Source organism: Melospiza georgiana, unplaced genomic scaffold (assembly GCF_028018845.1).
Source record: "Melospiza georgiana isolate bMelGeo1 unplaced genomic scaffold, bMelGeo1.pri scaffold_29, whole genome shotgun sequence".
Lineage (NCBI taxonomy): Eukaryota > Metazoa > Chordata > Aves > Passeriformes > Passerellidae > Melospiza > Melospiza georgiana.
In genome coordinates, this window is record NW_026652215.1 from 490,630 (window position 1) to 505,701 (window position 15,072).

Below are 15,072 nucleotides of genomic sequence, written 5' to 3' on the forward strand. Positions count from 1 at the left end.
CAACTCTTATTTGGCTCGTTGTTTTTGGGGTCTTCTCAGTACAGTGGAGGACCATGCTGCATTGGTCTTGGAGTCACTTTGCATAACCCCCCCACCTTCTCAGGTGTCTTCCCTATTCTGAGAAAGGTAAAACTTAGCTTCGGGCAAGGTCCCCACCCAGGAGAAGGGCTATTACCTCGCCCCAGCCAGGGCTTTTACTAATACAAAAACAACTATTAACGACAACGACCCGTGATTACAATAACAAAGGCAGCAGCCCAGCAGTAGTGGTAACTTTTTCTCACAGAAAAAAATATTAACCAAATTTTTGGTCATAACACTCCAGACCCTCAAGTTCTCTCTTAATTCCCTCTTCAGACCCCAAACTGCCCCAAATGTGCCCCAGAAATGTCTCCAGGGACTCCAAAGTGCCGCCCCTTGACCCTTTTAGAGAAAAAGTTTATAAAAATGGTGCCAAAAGAATACAAATATTATTAGTTACCATAAAGAGGAAGAAATAAATAGCCAATAAAGCTTAATTAATTAATGAACGGTATTGTGTTTACTTTGAACTAATGAGAAATAATTTTTTTGGTTGCTAAAATAATATTGATTTTTAAATATAAGTATAAAAATTATGTAGTAAAATATTGAATAATACTATCACAATTAGAATAATAAATTTTATTTAGAAGGAAATATGCTTAAATTTTTTTCATGTTTTGTGATGTGAGATATGGTGAGGTTTGGGGTGAGGAACAGCTTGTCCAAACAGGCTCAGCCTGCAAGGGGCTCATTCTTCTCCCTGCCCGGACCTCCTAAGGAGACATTCAGCATCAAGATCACCTGAGGAATGTTTCTGTCCCCTCTTCTCTGAAATAAAAATAAAAATATATTTCCTTGACTAAAACCAAAAATCCTGATGTGCACTTTGGAATCTCCCTCCTGAAGAGAACTCCAAACTGACTCCAATCCCTGCACAAGCCCCGGAGACTGGAAGACAATGGACGGGAGACAAAAAGCTCCTGAGGGCTTTCTGTATTTTAATCAGCCCCACGCTGGATTTGGGGCTGGCTCCAGGAGCCTCAGGCACGCAGAGAAGGATGGAGAAGCTGCTCAAGGAGTCAGCAGCAAAACTCCAAGTGCCTTGGAACATGGCTGGGCCCCAGAAAGGGCAGGGAGTGCCAAGGGCTGCCCAGGGCCTGGTGAGAGCAGATCCTTGAGGGCAGGATTGCAGGGAGCCCAAGGCTCTGAGCAGGGAACTGCAATGCTGAGCAAGGCCTGGCAGGGCTGGGTTTTCTCTCCTTTCAAGAGTCTCTGGGTAGGCACTGCTGGTTTCAGGTCCATGGTCCCTGTGCTGCTCTTGGCCTGCTCTGGTTAGGGTGACGAAGGCAAAAAGCTCTGACCATGGTTATGTTTTCTTTGGTTAGAGGTGTTATTTTAATTCTTCATTTGCATGGTGGCTTGTTGTTCTAGGGGTTTTTGTTAGGTCATTCTTTTCTGCTAGGTCTTATGGCATTTTCATATTTGGTTATTCTGACATAATCCTCTTCTTTATGGTGTCAGGTGGTTCACCATCTTAGATGAGTGGGAGTGACAGTAAAAGGTTTTAAAATCATGACATTTGGGGAATTAGAAAGAAGCTATAGACTTAGTGGGGCCCTGGAAAATGTTTAAAATAGACTCTGAAAATGTTAGAATTTGTGTTTCCCAGATCATGTGAAATTGCACCTGCATAAGCAGTATATGATAAGTGATGTAATTGTTAGATGTGATGATTGTTTAGTAATTAAATATAATTATTGTATAATCATACAAAGAATCATGAGAAACTATTTCAGAAATTTAAAGGGGAGCCACGAGGAGCCCATGCTTCGATGAAATCTATGTATACCATAGAACAATATAAGTTTAATAATGAACATGAAAGTTATATAATGATAGAATATAAAAACATGTTCATCCTGAATGCATGTCGGAGACAGATTTGGGTTTGTACCCCTGACAACCAGAGCTCTTCAATAAAAGCACCTGCATAGAATCATTCTCATGATTGTGCTTCTGAATGCTGACAGGAGCAGTGGGGGTAACACCTGACAGTGAGGGGATTAACATAATTATAAATCCTTTACCTAATATTGGAACTTGACATAACTATTAAACACTCAACAATCTATAATTAACATTGGAACTTTATATTAACTCCTTTAACAATGAACTTTATATCAACTCCCTTAACAATGTATTCTCTACAATTTCCCCCTCTAATTGTTCAATTGGGCTCAAGCATGCATCAATTAGCAAATACTTCTTGAAAGTAAAATTTTTAAAATCGGTTGTGAATTTGCTTGGCATCTTGATGTTCTTGATAATTCATTATCATGATTACTTTAATTCTTTCTTATTAAGCTCTCTTGGTATCATTACACTTGCGGCACAGCAGATGTTACAACTCGGATTATACAGGGGAGCATGCAAGGTAGGAGGATCAAACCAGCAATTTCGCATAAGATGAAAAAGGCTGGTTTTTCCCACCAGTTTCCTTTTAATGACCAGAAATTGTCCCACCAGCTGGTATTGAATGTAGGGGTCCACTCTTGTGTTCCAACACAACTTCCGGATTTCCTTTGAGATATTTCTAATGACTTCACTGCAGTCATCTATTTCTAAGCAACACTGGGGGAGTTAAATTTTCCACAAATAATAAATAATCTACTGCTAGTCTGATTTGATACACCACAGTTCTAGTTTGGGATAGTTGGTCATTTATGTGGTCTAAAGCTAGAGAGGCTCAGTTCGATACCATCTCGAGTACTGCCTGTAATCTCAGAATCCGATTTAACCCCGTATAAATTGGGGTCCGGTGTCCCCAGGACCCATCTTGAGCCCAGGTCGCCGGTCCATAAGTGCAAATTATTTCCTGGGTGTTCCATAATGTGTTTGTCCGTGTCTGTGTTCCTCCAATTTCAATTAAGTTTCTTTTTCATCAGCTAGATTTGTTCAAATCATCATATACTGGGACCCCTTGGTTCAATCCAGACTCTTTTGGGAGTAAGAAAAATGACGGTTTAATAATTCCGATAGTGCAAGTGCTGCTCCACTCCCCGGGTAATTCAGTGTAAGCCACATTCCCACATATCCAAACCCGGTTTTCTGGAACATTCCAAGAAGCATCACTGAGAGTCATTGGAAATTCCCAGTATTTGGCTATTTCTCTCACTTCCCAGAATGGGTTTATTCCTTGATTTATTCCTTGATTTATTCCTTTTCCTTCTCGGTAGGGACACACCGTTTCTTTCTTCCCAATGGATTTTCAGTATCTATTATTAAAAAAAAAAAAAAAAAAAAAAAAAGTAATAATAATAATAAATAAAAATAAGAACATAATATAAATAATAAATTAAAATATAATATATACTATTATATTTCTATATATTATATTATCTAATTTATAATATATTATATAAACATAATGAATAATTTATAATAAATAATATATAACATGTAATATATAATACATAATACATAATACATTATATATAATATATAATATATATTATATAATATATAGCATATTATATAAAATATAAAATATGTAATATATATTATTTATTTTTTATTTATCATTTATTATATTATATTACACTATATAATATTATATATATATCATATATTTTATATTCATTATTAATAATTATAGATTTTAATTTTAAAATATCAATTATTATTTAAATATTATAATAATATATGTTATAGTATTATAATAACATACGGTAATATAATATTAATTAATAGATATACTATAAATTATATAATAGATTATATTATTTATTAATAATATATTTTAATAATATGTGATGTAGTATATAGTATCGTTATTTTTTACTATTAAAATAATTATTGTTTTAATAAGGTAATATTACTTATTATTATTTAATAAATAATATTTTAATAAATGAATAATTTTATTACTTCTAATTTAGTAAGTACTACTTCCAGTATATAAATAATAAATAATACTTCCAGTATATAAATAATTAATAATACTTCGAGTATTTATTGGGTTCTCTAGGGACCTACCCAGCTACTGGATGTTTTATTTTTAAATATCTCTTACAGGGCATTTCTCCTACTGGGGTTTTATAAATTTATACATTTTATACATTTTCCCTTTCCTTGATATACACTGCTCTTCTCCAATTATTTTAGACTTTAATTCCCACCATTCTGTTCCTCTTTGTCCAATAGCTGGTACCTTTTGTCTTGTTTGTGTCCATTTTAAGATTTCTATTGGTCTTAAGCTGATCCCTTCCCAAGGCCAGACTTCGGCCATTTGTGTATTTCCACAGATCCAGCAATTAGTTAAATGTAACTCTTTCCTGATCTTTTCCACTAAATCTATGAACAAGTTTTTCCCATGAGATGTTTCTAGGTCTTCTTTCTCATTTACTGATGTTGTTACTTCTTTCTCTTTTATTAAGTTTGCTGTGCCTTTTTGATTGGACTTATGTTCAAAGCCAAGCCAAGCATCTCCTATATGACGCTTCCCAAGCAGTCATTGCAGTCATTCTATATTTTGTGAAATCCAGTAAGTCTTCCCGTGCCCTTGACAGGTTGCTAACAGAGAGAGGTTGACACAGTTTAAGTTTAAATTTGTATGTACTCGTATTAAAGATCCGGTTTCTTCCCCTCTGTAAAGGAGGTAGTCACATTTAGCACATGGGCTCTTCTGACTTCCCAGCGTGATGTTAACCAGTAAGATCAGTAAGAGCATTCCCAGGAGTCTGGTATGAGGCATTCCCTAAACTCTACAACTACTGAGCTGCACCCAGTGATTGGAGTGGCTGTTTTTAGGCGGACTGTAGACTCACCCAGCCTTGCCTCCTGGTTATGCTTTTCTCCTACAGAAGAGCTCATTGGTTTTAGTACAGAGTTTTTATTCTCTCAGTGTCAACACATTTGACTTTTCTTTACTAATTTATTTTTGCCCTGAGGGATGTTCTATAGGAGATTGCTTTGTACACTAAGATTGGAGTTAACTGGGGTATTTAAACTTTTTCACACAAAAACATGACCTAAAAACCTTGAACTCAATGGTCAGATGACTTTAAGAATCATCGGTATCCAAAATTATAGAAAAAATACTCCAAACAAATAATGAGGTATTTACTCTTATCTCTAATCCTACAAAATCACAATAGACACCAAAACAAACAAAGGCTCCAACACAAACTAAAAACTGTACATTCATTAATAAACACTAACTAATAATAAATGCAACAGGAAAGTATCTGCTTTTCAAACTCAAAAGTAAAGTATAAATAACATTAACTGCAATTTTTAACAGTTCTTAACAAGTTTTGATTATTTAAACAGTTCTTAACAAGTTTTTGACTATAGACAGTCTCCAGTAGTCTTTAGGTCTCCTCTGGAGTGTTAGCTTTAGATTGTCTGAGTGATTAGTCACAATCCATTCATTAGAAAGCTTAGTAGGGGATGTGGTTGGTTTTGTCTCTTCAGTGGGAGGTGGTCCAGGTCCTTTAGTCTGGGTTATATGTGTCCACCCCTTCTCTTGGGTCGTATGGCTGTATTGGTGGTGAGTAGGACCTGAAAAGGGCCTTCAAACTTAGAGGGTAAAGGTGCAGAGTTCCATGATTTAACTAACACCCAGTCCCCTGGATTGATGTTATGTCCCTTAGTGTCTAAGGGAGAGGTTTGAGGGAGATAACCCTTTTTCCTCAGATCTTTGAATCTCCTTCCTATGGCCTTTACCTATTTTTGGGTGGCTGTCTCTCCTTCTGGATAAATTGCTGTGCTATACGGGGTTGTCAAGAAGGGGAGTCCTAACATAATTTCATAAGGTGAGACTCTTATACCTGTTTGAGGCCTTGTTCTTATTTTTAACAGTGCTAAGGGTAGACATTTAAGCCAATTCATCTGGGTTTCTGTAACTAATTTAGTTAACGTGTTTTTGATGGTTTTATTCATTCTTTCTACTCTTCTGGAGCTCTGGGGATGCCAATGGGCTGTGCAACCTCCATTTCATTCCCAGGGCTTCAACAACTTTTTGTAAGACTTTGGCAGCAAAATGTGGACCTCGGTCAGAATCAACATTATTTATCAACCCATATTGGGGAATGATGTTTTCTAGGATTGCTTTTGTGGCCGCTTGGGCTGTCTCTGTTTTGGTCAGGAACGCCTCTACCCAATGGGTGAGGTGATCCACGGTCACTAATAAGTGTCTGTATCCCTGGACAGGGGACATTTCTGTGATGTCTACCTGCACGCTTTGGAATGGCCCCAAGTCCAACTCTCTTCCCCAGATCAGACAGTACTCTTCTCATTAATTTCTGATTAATTTGTTGGCAAGTTAAACATCCCTTGGTAACTGCCTTTGCTATGGTACGTACTCCCATGCACATTTGATCCCTTGGAAAGGGGTCACATAATCCTTGTATTCCCCAATGGGTCAACTCGTGTAACTCCATTATCACCTTTCGGGCTAGAGCTTTATTTAAAATTTGCCGTCCATCAGGGGTCCACCATTCTCCATTTTCTTTTTGTTGTCTTCTCATCTTTTCTAACTCTCTTAATTCTTTCTCGTCAAAGATGGGTCTTTCATCTTTTCTTTCTCTACTAGGTGTTCCCTCTATCTTAAGAATTTTAACTGGACTTTCCTGTTCCAAAGCTTCTTCTTTCACTACTTGATCAGCTAAATGATTTCCCTTTATTTCAAGGGTGTCCCCTTTTTGATGTCCATCTATGTGAACTTTGGCTATCTCTATTGGTTTCCTTAGGAACTCTAGTACTAATTTTCTAGCCGCTAATGTATTAAATTTTTGCCTTTAGAATTTAGGTACCCCCATTCTTCTCATATTTTTCCAAATGTATGGACAATTCCGAATGCGTACTGGGAGTCGGTATAGATTTTTCCTTTATCTTTTTCTAGTAAATCTAGTCCTCTCTTCAGGGCACAGATTTCGCAGCACTGGGCAGATCAATTTGAGGGTAGCTTTCCCATTTCCTCAACTTGCATGTTCTGCCCATCTACGGTTGCATACCCTGAGACCCGTTTACTGGCTACCATTCATGATGATCCATCTGTAAATAAAATTCTCCTATATGGGAGGGACTCATCTTCTAAATCTTCTCTCTCTTTAGTCTGCATTTCAATAATTTGTAAACAATCACGCTCCAGGTCTGTTAACAGCTCTCCTGTGAGGAACTGGGCTGGATTTAAACATTTTGAAGTGGCTAATTCGAGGCCCTTGGTACTTATTGGTATTATTTCATGGTTTAGTATTTGAGAGTTGGTTAGCCCCTGAGGGGCCTTGTGACTTAAAACAGCTTTTACATTTTGTGGGGTATGAACCCGGATCTTCCCCTTTCAGGTTAGTTTCTGTGTGTCTTCTATTGGGGTGGCTGTTGCTGCTATCACTTGCACACAGGCTGGCCACCCTCTGGCTACTGGATCTGGTAACTTGGAGAGAGATGCGACCGGCTTCCTGCATCCTCCCCTATCCCGTGTAAGGACTCCGCAAGCTAACCCCTCTTCCATGTTTACCAATAGGTCAAAGATCTTTTTAAGGTCTGGTAGGCTCAGTACAGGGGCAGAGGACAATTTAATTTTCAGATTCCGAAGCTGTTCCTTGTCATTTGAGGTCCAGATTACAAGCTCTGAGTTTTTCAATTTGTCATATAGAAATGTAACACTTTTAGTACACTGATCAAGCCATAATCTGCAATACCCACACAAACCTAATAATTTTTTAACATCTCTTTTGGTCTTTGGGGCAGGGATGGACAGAATTCCCAACATTCTCTTGGGGCTTCACCTTTTATACCCTTGGGTGATTATATGTCCTAGATATGTTACTTTTGTTCCACAAATTGCAGTGTCTTTTGTGAAACTTTTAGGCCTTTTTCCCCTAAGAAATTTAGGAACTCTATGCTAGAACTTCTAATTTTGTCTTGTTCTCCCTCTGATGCAAGTAAATCATCAACATATTGTAAAATATGTACCCCATTCTCAGGTTTAAACTGTTCTAGGAGTTCTTCTAGAGCTTGCCAAAGAGATTCGGGGATTCTCTAAACCCCTGGGGAAGATGTGTCCACCTTAGTTGCTGTTTTCTTTTCTTTTCAATGTCCTCCCATTCAAAGGCAAACCAGTTCCGGCACTCTTCAGCCAGGGGACATGCCGAGAAGGCATCCTTTAAATCCATGATTGACAACCATGCATGCTCCTCAGGTACTTGGCTTAAAACGATGTGTACGAGTTTTGTACTACCGGGTGCCTCGCAACCATTCTTTTATTAACTTCTCTTGAATCTTGTGCTAATCAATACCTTCCATCAGCTTTTCTCAATGCTAGTATGGGAGTATTATGTGGAGACATGCATGGTTCTAAAATCCTTCCTTTAATAGCTGGTTAATTACTGGGACGAGTCCTTTTTTTCCCTCTGGGGAAATTGGATACTGCCTTACCTGAATGGGGGAGATGTCTTTCTGCATCTCCACTTCTATTGGTGGAATATTCAAACAACCAATTTTTCCCTCTCCCACCCACACATTTGGGTTGATTTCATCTATGTCTCCCTTAGTTAAGACCATTATTTGTACTACTATTTTTCCTTCTTTTGGCATTACTCCAATTCCCAATTTGATTTGTAAATCATATCCTAATAAATCACAACCTAACTTGGGGATGTAAATGAACTTAGCTCTCTTGAATTTCCTCTAGTTTCTACATCTTCTATAATCTGGGCCTCAAATGGTTCTCCTTTGGCCCCTCGTACTTTGCAGACCTTTTTACCGACTGTGATTCCTGTTGGTATTTTAGTCACACATGACTTGTCTGCTCCGGTATCAACTAAAACTTCAAATTCATCATTCTGGAGACCAATCTCAAAACTTACAAAGGGCTCTTCTAGATGATTCATTAAATTCCCCAGGGGCATACAACCCTTGACACCCCTATTCCGCATATTTCTCGTCTCTTCTTAAGATGTTCTCTAGAGTTTCTTGCTCCCAGGCTATGGCTTCATCTAATTGGAGTTTCTTACAGTTTCTCTTTAGATGTCCTTTCTCTCCACAGTAATAACAATATTTGTCACTGAGTAGAGCCCTAGCCCCTTTTGGTCTAATAAAACCTTTGTCACTTCTAAGTGGTTCTACTGGCCCATCCTTGTTGGCTCCTACACTTTCTCTGCCTATGGCTGCCATAATTTTAGCTTTTGTTTTTTTCTTTTTTTCTTCTCTTCTCAGATATACTCTTATGGCTTCTCACAGCAGTTCATTATACTTTTTTCCTGCTAGTCATCTATTCTTTCTAACTTTCATCAGATATCTGGCCAGGATTTAGTTATAAATTGTCTGTTGAGAAGGACTTGGCCTTCGGGGCTATCTAGGCCAACATTAGAGTAAATCTGGAAGTTTTGCTTTAGCCTATTAAGCCATGTTGCTGGGGTCTCGTCTTTTTCCTGGGTGCTGTCAAATGCTAACCTGGTATTACTCCCTCTAGGGACTGATTCTTTTATCCCTCTGGTCATTAGGGACCTGTAATCTCTCATATTCCTTCTCCCCTCTTCTTGATTAGGGTCCCAGCTAGGCTCCACTGAAGGCATTTTTTGGTTACCTAGGGGCCTGGGTTGGTTTTCTTGCTCCCAGATTTTCATTCCTGCAGTTCTTATGAATTGAGTCTCTTCTGGGGAAAATAGGATGTTAAAGGTGGAGTTCAGTTCTCCCCATGTACAAATATTAGGGCCTAAAACTTGATCAGTTAGACTTGCTATTCCTACTGGGTCTTCCACTAAATTTCACAATTCTTTCTTAAACTGTCTAACATCGGACGCAGTCAAAGGAGCATTTAAAATCCAATCTCACTGGCCACTCCACCCATGGGAACTTCTCTGAGGGGGAACAATTTTTCCACTTAGCCACTTTGGTCCAGGTGTTACAACATCAGCTGTGGAGGCTGACTGGGTAACTCCACTCTTGGGCATGAGATTCTGAGATGTTATTTGGCTTCTCGTTTCTGGTGGGGGAGGCAGAGCAGGAACTTGCTGGTGAATAAGGGGTGCATGAGATGGTAGAGGTAAGTGAACAGTAGTGAAGGGTAAAGAGAGTAAGGAGAGGGTTGAGGGGAAGATGGTGGAGGTATAACTGGGTTAGGAGGTGGTAAAGGAATGACAGCTGGGAGGGGAGGAGGAATTGGGTCCAGAGAAAGAGGAATTGGAGGAGGGGTTTGAAGTACTGCCAGGGTAGGAGGAGGTAAGTGGTCAAGGGGGTCCAATTTTTTGTTAGCCTTCCCAGCCTCTCCTTCTTCTTTTACTTTCCTAGCTTGCTTTCCCTCTTTTAATTTATAGACTCTTGTATTTCCTCCTCTGAGGCGTACTTTAGCACTTAGGTGACGTTCTGTATGTGATGGGCCTTTTGCAGGAACTTGGGGTAAAAAAGAAGGTGCATCACCTTTGGACAGAGAGGCAGGTAACTCAGGAAATGTTTAAGGATGTTGTTAGATCATGCAGAAAAAAAATTAGAGAGTTGAAAGCTTAAGGCTTAACCACAGCATTTCTGTGAAGGATAATAAAAATGTTTCTATAAATACATTAATGGCAAGAGGAGCTACAAGGACAATCTCCATTCATTATTAGGGAAGATATGGTTACCAAATATGAGGAAAATGCTGAGGTACTTAACCCCTTCTGAGCCTCAGTTTTCAAGAATAAGTCAAGTTGTCCTCAAGACAAGGGTTGTCTTGCACTGGTGGATGGGCACAGGGAGCAGAACAGCCCCCTGTAATCCAGGAGGAAGCAGCTGGGGACCTGCTGAGCCACTCAGATGCTCTCAGGTGTCTCTGGGAGCAGATGGGATCCATCCCAGGGGGATGAGGGAGCTGTGGATGAGGTCCCCAAGCTGCTCTCCATCATTTACCATCAGTGCTGGCTCAGCAGGGATGTCCCAGAGGACTGGAGGTGCCAGTGTGAGCCCATCCCCAAGAAGGGCTGGAAGGAGGATCTGGGGAACTCCAGGCCTATCAGCCTGACCTGGGTGCCCAGCAAGGTTATGGAACAGATCACCCTGAGTGCCATCACAGGGCACCCACAGGATGGCCGAGGGATCAGAGCCAGCCAGCGTGGATTTCAATATCTGATTGATGATCTGCATGGGGGAACTGAGTCCAGCATCAACAAATTTGCAGATGACACCAAGCTGGGTGTGAGTGTGGATGTGGTGGAGGGTAGGAGGGCTCTGCAGAGGGACCTGGACAGGCTGGATCCAGGGCCCAAATCCAACAAGGTCAGGTTTAACAACTCGACGTTTCAGGTCCTGCACTTTGGCCACAACAACCCCTGCAGTGCTACAGGCTGGGGACAGATTGGCTGGAGAGCAGCCAGGCAGAAAGGGACCTGCAGGGACTGATGGACAGCAGGCTGGGCATGAGCCAGCAGTGTGCCCAGGTGGGCAAGAAGGCCAATGGCTCCTGGCCTGGATCAGGAATGGTGTGGCCAGCAGGGGCAGGGCAGGGATTCTTCCCCTGTGCTCAGTACTGGTGAGGCCATACCTCGAGTGCTGTCTCCAGTTCTGGGTCCCTCATATTTATGAAGGACATGTAAGGGCTGGAGCATGTCCAGAGAAGGGCAACAAGGCTGGGGAGGGGTCAGGAACACAAGTCCTGTGAGGAGCAGCTGAGGGAGCTGGGGTTGTTTATCAGGGAGAAGAGGAGGCTCAGGGACACAAGGTGGTGTCAGGGCACAGGTTGGACTTGATGACCTCCATGGCCTGTTCCAACCTTGCTGATTCTGGGATTCTCTGGAACCACCCTTGGAGCAGTTGCAGGATGAGCCCTGGGCCTCCACTTCAGCAGCTCCAGCAGCCCAGGTCCTTCAGCTTCTCCTGCCAGCCCCAAAGCCCATCCTGTCAGTCCTGCAGAGCCTCTGCAGCTCCACCTCACTGCCCCGAACAGGGAGCCCCAGAGCCAGACACAGCAGCCCAGATGTGCCCCCCTGGCCTGGGGTGCCTCTGGCAAGGGAGCAGCACCAGGCACTGCAGGAGCCTGCAGACAATTCCTGCAGCACTTGTAGGATGATCCTGCTGCCCAAGGGATGTTCCCATGGGGCCAAGTCAGGAACTGCAATGGGGAGTGGGGCCAGAGAGGAAAGGGCAAACAGGGATGGGCTGTTTGCAGGGGAGGGGACAGGGATGCGCAATAGGAAGGAATCTGGATCAGGGACGAGGAAAGAAATCAAAGGTGAAGCCATGGAAATGCTCAGGGCTGCTTGGGGGTGGCTGCCAGGCAGCCCTGGCTCTGAGCAACAGCGTCTGCAGTGGGACAGGAAACTCCCAGCTGATGGGAACAAACTTTCTGGCTGACTGCAGAGGCCAGGACAAAACTTAGTGGTTTTTCTGGTGTCCCCTAGCCCTTGCTGGCCCCAGGGGCTGATGGCATTTGTGCTCCCTCAGGTTCATGTCCCCACAACAACAGCATGGGGGTGCTCCCCCTGCTCTGTGCAATGCAAACAGGGGCTGCTGAGCCAGTGCTGCCGTGTCTGTGCCTGCAAGGATGGGGCACCTGTGTGAGCTGGGGGAGAGGCCAGGGCTGCAGAGGGGAGATGTTGTTGGCAGCTCCATGAGGACGCTCTGGGACGCTGCCCTGGGCTGTGCAGCGCACTGGGGATGGATCAGCCCCTGCTCTGCTGCTCCTTCCCGTCTGCCCCAGGGCCCTTGCAGAGCCCCAGCCATGCTGTTTGACCCCAGCCTGCCCACGGCCAGCCTGGGCTGCTCACGGGGGTTTTCTGTGCTGAGCATTGGCCTGGGTGTGTTCTTGAGAGAGCCTGGACAAGGAGCCTGGAGCCCCCAGGGCCTGGCCTGAGGCGTCAGCGCTGCCCCAGCAGTGCCCATGGCCTGTCCCTGCTGCAGCCCCAGCACGGCCAACCCCAGGGCTGTGCCCGGCCCCGAGAGCACTCAGGCCCTACAGCAACACCAGGGCCACCAGGGCAGCGGGGCAGGGCCATGGCAGCAGCACTGGCAACACCAAGTGCTGCTGCTGCTGGGAACAGCTGCTGGGCTAGCACTGATCTGCCCCCAGCTCTGCACACAGACATTGCTGCTGCAGCTCCAGAGAAGGCAACAAAAGGGCATCTCTGCAGAAAACTTTGCTGGGAGATCCTTTAGTTCCTTTAAAGCCACCAGGAGCACAGCCCCTCATTCACACAGTCTGTGGGCGCAGGGAAGGTGGAGAGAAACAAAATGAGAAAAGGCCCAAACACTGATATTTATTATGGACAATATAAAAAACCTTAAAAAAGGGGGAAAAAACGCACAAGCAAACCAACAAGAAATATTCAAAATTACTTTTATTACAAGTGATTTGCAAACACTGTCCTGCAGTGTAATGTTTCTGAAAGCATCCAGTCATCAGTCTCAACACTGCAGCCTTGAGCTCCTGGTTCCTCAGGCTGTAGATGAGGGGGTTCAGGACTGGAGGCACCACTGAGTACAGAACTGACAGGGCCAGATCCAGGGATGGGGAGGACATGGAGGGAGGCTTCAAGTGAGCAAAGATTAGAGTGCTGACAAACAGGGAGACCGCAGCCAGGTGAGGGAGGCAGGTGGAAAAGGCTTTGTGCCGTCCCTGCTCAGAGGGGATCCTCAGCACGGCCCTGAAGATCTGCACATAGGAGAAAACAATGAACACAAAACATCCAAGTCCTAAAGATGCACTAACAGCAATGAGCCCCAGTTGTTTAAAGTTGGAGTGTGAGCAGGAGAGCTTGAGGATCTGTGGGATTTCACAGAAGAATTGGCTCATGACATTGCCATGGCACAGGGGCAGGGAAAATGTATTGGCTGTATGCATGAGAGCATTGAGAAAGGCACTGGCCCAGGAAGCTGCTGCCATGTGGGCACAAGCTCTGCTGCCCAGGAGGGTCCCATAGTGCAGGGGTTTGCAGATGGAAACTTAGCGGTCGTAGCACATGATGGTCAGGAGGAAATACTCTGCTCCAATGAAGAACAGAAAGAAAAAGAGCTGTGTAGCACATCCAGTGTAGGAGATGTTCCTGGTGTCCCAGAGGGAATTGTGCATGGCTTTGGGGACAGTTGTGCAGATGGTCCCCAGGTCAGCGAGGGCCAGGTTGAGCAGGAAGAAGAACATGGGCATGTGCAGGTGGTGGCCGCAGGCTACGGCGCTGATGATGAGGCCATTGCCTAGGAGGGCAGCCAGGGAGATGCCCAGCAAGAGGCAGAAGTGCAGGAGCTTCAGCTGCCGCGTGTCTGCCAATGCCAGCAGGAGGAAGTGCCTGATGGAGCTGCTGTTGGACATTTGCGCTGCCTTGATATCGGGATCTGTAAGAAAAGTATTCATGGAATAGTTGTGTTTGGAGGGGACTTAAAATATTGCAGCACAGCCTGGGGGCACTTTCCCCCCACTGCTCGCATAGGGCTCTGCTGCCTGGAGCTGTCCCTGCCAGCAGCTGCTCCCTGTGCCCAGGTCTGGGCCCTGCCAGTGCTGCCAGAGCCCAGCCCAGCCCTGGGGGCTCAGCTCTGCCCTGCAGAACCCTCCTAGCTCTGGCACTGCCCAGGGGCAGCTCTGTCTCCGCAGGCTCTGATGGCAATGTAATATCAACCCTGAGGACGCTGGAAAAGGAACACTGATGCTGCCTGTGAGAGGGCCTCTGCTGATCTCTGTAAGAGCCCAGTTTATTCACATCTAAGAGAATTTTTATGTTTATTTTTCTCAGCCTTAACAGAGAGATGAATATCTGTGGGCAGTTTTCCACCCAGGCAACCCAGAGCATTAGATTCAAAAAGCAGGTTTTCCCCTTTATGCAACCCCTGCCTTGCTCTGCTCCCTGTATAATCTACTTGGAAACGTCATGCAGTTAAATGCCATGCTGGGAGCAGTCCTGAACAATGCAGCATCATCACCCCACACAAGGAGAACACTTCCAAGCCTGACCAGCTGTCTTATCCCACCCAGATCTTCTCCCCCAGTGCTGGGAGCAGCTGCCAGGGCTGGCTGAAAGCGTTCCCTGGCAGGCAGCAGAGTCCCTGCCCCAGCACAGCACCCTGGGCTGCAGGACCCTGCTCTGC

General features: G+C 43.9%; 1 pseudogene; it reads right to left on the reverse strand.

Annotated features, from left to right (window-relative positions):
• Positions 1-14,302, reverse strand: part of LOC131096329 (olfactory receptor 14C36-like) — a 40,047-nt pseudogene extending 25,745 nt beyond the window's left edge.
• Positions 14,303-15,072: the final 770 nt, after the last annotated feature.